Here is a 5,266-nt window from a genome sequence, read left to right on the forward strand (position 1 = left end):
GCACTGATAATGGTGGTGAGTATTGTGGATCATTTGATGAGTATTGCAAGAAGCAATGCATTAGGCATGAAAATACGTCTCCTAAAATACCTCAGTTGAATGATTTGGCAGAAAGGATGAATAGAACATTGATTGAAAGAGTTAGGTGTATGCTTACTGAAGTTAAGCTACCTAAAGTCTTTTGGGGTAAAGTGCTACTTATAGCGGCTCATGTGATTAATCTGAGTCCTATAACTGCTTTGGACATTGATCTTCTAGATCAAGTTTGGTCGGACAAAGATGTCTCGTATGGTCACTTGAGAGTCTTTGGATGCAAAGCATTTGTTCATGTTCCAAAGGATGAGAGGTCCAAGTTGGATGTGAAGACAAGGTAGTGTTTTTTTATTGGGTATGGTCAAGATGAGTTTGGTTACATGCTTTATGATCCAGTTGAAAAGAAGCTTGTAAGAAAAGCCATGATGTAGAGTTTATTGAAGACTAGACCATTGAGGACATTGATAAGGTAGAGAAGAGTCAATCACAAGAGAGCAGTGACTTGACTGATGTAGATCCAATTCAGCCTCCTCCTTCGTCAGAACTAGTAGAGAATCAAGACCAGGAGCATATGCAGCAAAATGAGCCTTTGGTTCTTGATGACCAGGAGATGGGAGATCCGATTGATGCTCCAGTTGATGATGATGCTGATAATCAACCTGAGCTACCTGAAGATCCACAAGGTTTTTATCCTAGGAGGTCTACTAGAGAGTGACGACCTTCAATGAGGTATCCTTCTAATGAGTATGTGATATTTACTAATGGATATGTGACCTTGACTGATGGGGGAAAACCTGAATGCTTTGCGGAAGCTATGGAAGGCGATGACAATAAGAAATAGTTTGATGCAATGCAAGATGAAATGAAATCATTGCATGATAATCAAACATTTGAGCTTGTGAAGTTTCCAAAAGGGAAGAAAGCTTTGCAGAATAGGTGGGTTTATAAGTTGAAGCATGAAGAAAATTCTTAGTGTCCAAGGTACAAGGCTAGATTGGTGGTCAAGGGCTACAGGCAGAAAAAGAGAGTTGACTATAATGAAATCTTTTCACCGGTTGTGAGAAGATCTTCTATTAGGACTATTTTGAGTTTGGCTGCAAGTCTTGATTTAGAGATAGAGCAGATGGATGTGAAAACTGCTTTCTTTCATAGTGATCTTAAGGATAAAATTTACATGGAACAATTTGAAGGTTTCATGGTAAAAGACAAAGAGGATCATGTTTGCAAACTGAAGAAGAGCTTGTATGGCTTGAAGCAAGCTCCAATACAATGGTACAAGAAGTTGGAGTTTGTTATGGCAGAACAAGGCTACAAAAAGACTACTTATGATCATTGTGTATTTGTTAAACAGTTTGCTAGTAATGATTTTATTACCCTTTTGATATATGTTGATGACATGCTTATTGTTGGTCAGAATGCTTCTAGGATTGATATGTTAAAGAAGAAACTTGTAGTGTCATTTGCAATGAAGGACCTTGGGCCGGCAAAGGAGATTCTTGGTATAAGAATCGAGCATGATAGAAAAGCGAAAAAAAACTTTGGTTGTCACAAGAGAAATATATAGAGACAATGTTGCACAAGTTCCAAATGGAGAAAGCAAAGGCCGTTAGTACTCCTCTTGCTACACACTTCAAATTGAGTCACAAGCAAAGTCCGTCAAGTGATGAAGAAAAGAAAGACATGGAAAAAGTTCCATATGCATCAGCCGTGGGTAGTTTAATGTATGCTTGATGAGCGGATAATTTATACGCTTTTTGGCATTGTTTTTAGTATGTTTTTAGTAGAATCTAGTTACTTTTAGGGATGTTTTCATTAGTTTTTATGTTAAATTCACATTTCTGGACTTTACTATGAGTTTATGTGCTTTTCTGTGATTTTAGATATTTTCTGGCTGAAATTGAGGGACTTGAGCAAAAATCAGATTCAGAGGTTGAAGAAGGACTGCTGATGCTGTTGGATTCTGACCTCCCTGCACTCAAACTGGATTTTCTGGAGCTACAGAACTCAAAATGGCGCGCTTCCAATTGCGTTGGAAAGTAGACATCCAGGGCTTTCCAAAAATATATAATAGTCCATACTTTGCCCAAGTTTAGACGATGCAAACTGGCGTTTAACGACAGCTCTCTGCCCAATTCTGGCGTTCAGCGCCAGAAACAAGTTGCAAAGTGGAGTTCAACGCCTAAACTGGCACAAAAGCTGGCGTTCAACTCCAAGAATGACCTCTCCACGTGTAGACTTCAAGCTCAGTCCAAGCACACTCCAAGTGGGCCCCGGAAGTGGATTTATGCATCAATTACTTACTTCTGTAAACCCTAGTGACTAGTTTATTATAAATAGAACTTTTTATTATTGTATTTTCATCTTCGGATCAAGTCTTGGTTACTCCGATTTCCCTCTGGGGCCGAGACCAATGAACTCCATTATCACTTATGTATTTTCAACGGTAGAGTTTCTACACTCCATAGATTAAGGTGTGGAGCTCTGCTGTTCCTCATGAATTAATGCAAAGTACTACTGTTTTTCTATTCAATTCAACTTATTCCGCTTCTAAGATATTCATTCGCACTTCAACCTGTATGTGATGAACGTGACAATCATCATCATTCCCTATGAACGCGTGTCTGACAACCACTTCCGTTCTACCTTTGATTGAATGATTATCTCTTGGATCTCCTAATCAGAATCTTCGTGGTGTAAGCTAGATTGATGGCGGCATTCATGAGAATCCGGAAAGTCTAAACCTTGTCTGTGGTATTCCGAGTAGGATTCTGGGATTAAATGACTGTGACGAGCTTCAAACTCGCGAGTGCTGGGCGTAGTGACAGACGCAAAAGGAGGGTGAATCCTATTCCAGCATGATCGGGAACCTCAGATGATTGGCCGTGCTGTGACAGAGCATTTGGATCATTTTCATAAGAGGATGGGAAGTAGCCATTGACAACGGTGATGCCCTTACATAAAGCCAGCCATAGAAAGGAGTAAAACTGATTGGATGAAGACAACAGGAAAGCAGAGGTTCAGAGGAACGAAGCATCTCTATGCATTTATCTGAAATTCTCACCAATGATCTACATAAGTATTTCTATCCTTATTTTATTATCTATTTTCGAAAACTCCATGACTATTTTATATTCGCCTGACTGAGATTTACAAGGTGACCATAGCTTGCTTCATACCAACAATCTCCGTGGGATCGACCCTTACTCACGTAAGGTTTATTACTTGGATGACCCAGTGCACTTGCTGGTTAGTTGTATCGAAGTTGTGACAAATTATGAATTAAGATTAGAGCACCAAGTTTTTGGAGCTATTACCAGGGATCACAATTTCGTGCACCAAGTTTTTGGCGCCGTTGCCGGGGATTGTTTGAGTTTGGCCAACTGACGGTTCTTCTTATTGCTCAGATTAGGTGATTTTCTTTTTGTTTTATTTTCAAAAATTTTTCAAAAATCTTTCAAAAATTTCTCCTTTGTTTTCGAAAATTTTTTTTTTTAAAAAAATGTTTTCAAAAATATATTTTTCTTCCGAATTTTTAAGAATGAATTCTAGTGTTTCATGAAGCATGTTGAAGCCTGGCTGGCTGTGAAGCCATGTCTAATTCTTTTGGATAGGGAATGTCAGGCGTGTCATGTCTGAGTTACATACTAAAGCTTGGCTGGCTATTAAGCCATGCCTAACCCTCAGATTGGAGCTTTAGAATAAGAATGCTAGATTCCTGGAATTCATATTAAAAATTTTGGAATCCTTATTTTTCTTTTTCAAATTAATTTTCGAAAAAAAAAAAAAAAATAGAAAATCATAAAAATAAAAAATATTTTGTGTTTCTTGTTTGAGTCTTGAGTCAATTGCATGTTTTAAAGTTTGCATAAAATTTTCGAAAAATTCATGCATTCATAGTGTTCTTCATGATCTTCAAGTTGTTCTTGGTAAGTCTTCTTGTTTGATCTTGATGTTTTCTTGTTTTGTGTTGTATGGTGTTTTTCATATGCATTCTTGAATTCTTAGTGCCTAAGCATTAAAGAGTTCTAAGTTTGGCGTCTTGCATGTTTTCTTTGCATTAAAAATTTTTCAAAAATATGTTCTTGGTGTTCATCTTGACATTCAAAGTGTTCTTGGTGTTCATCTTGACATTCATAGCATTCTTGCATGCATTCATTGTTTTGATCTAAAAATTTTCATGCATTGCATCATTTTCATGTTTCTCTCTCTCATCATAAAAATTCAAAAATCAAAAAAATATCTTTCCCTTTTTCTCTCTTAAAAATTCGAAAATTTGAATTGACTTTTTCAAAATTTTTTAAAAAAAATCTAGTTGTTTTTTTGAGTCAAATCAAATTTTCAATTTAAAAATCTTATCTTTTTCAAAATCTTTTTCAAAAATCAAATCTTTTTTATTTTTCTTAGTTATTTTCAAAAATTATAAAAATATTTTTCAAAAATTTTTTTCTTATCTTTATCTCTTAATTTTCGAAAATAACATCACCAATTAATGTTTTGATTCAAAAATTTCAAGTTTGTTACTTACTTGTTAAGAAAGACTCAAACTTTAAGTTCTAGAATCATAGCTTGTGATTTCTTGTGAATCAAGTCATTAATTGTGACTTTAAAAATCAAATCTTTTTCAAAACTAATTTCAATGATATCTTTTCAAAAAAATATCTTCTTATCTTATCTTTTTCAAAAATTTGATTTCAAAATATCTTCTCTAACTTCTTATCTTCTTATCTTTTCAAAATTGACTTTCAAATTTGTTTCAACTAACTAACTAACTTTTTGTTTGTTTCTTATCTCTTTCAAAACTACCTAACTAACTCTCTCTCTCTCTCTCTAATTTTCGAAAATATCTCCCTCTTTTTCAAAAATTTTTTTAATTAACTAATTATTTTAATTTTTTATCTTAATTTTCGAAAATTACTAACCTTTTTCAAAAAACTGTTTTCGAAAATCACTAACTCCTTTTTTAAAAAAATTATTTTCGAAATTCTCCCTCTCTCATCTTATTCTATTTATTTATTCATCTACCAACATCTCCTCATCTCACATCTCCGCTCTCCTCACCCTTGTGTTTCTTTCCTTACATTACATTCTTTGTCCCCTTCCTTTCTTCCACTCACAGAGGGACCTCTATACTGTGGTATAAAGGATCCTTGTTATTATTATTATTATTATTATTTTTCTGTGCCCTCTTCTTTGTCATATGAGCAGGAGCAAGGACAAGAACATTCTTGTTGAA

Source organism: Arachis ipaensis, chromosome B09 (assembly GCF_000816755.2).
Source record: "Arachis ipaensis cultivar K30076 chromosome B09, Araip1.1, whole genome shotgun sequence".
Classification (NCBI taxonomy): Eukaryota; Viridiplantae; Streptophyta; class Magnoliopsida; order Fabales; family Fabaceae; genus Arachis; species Arachis ipaensis.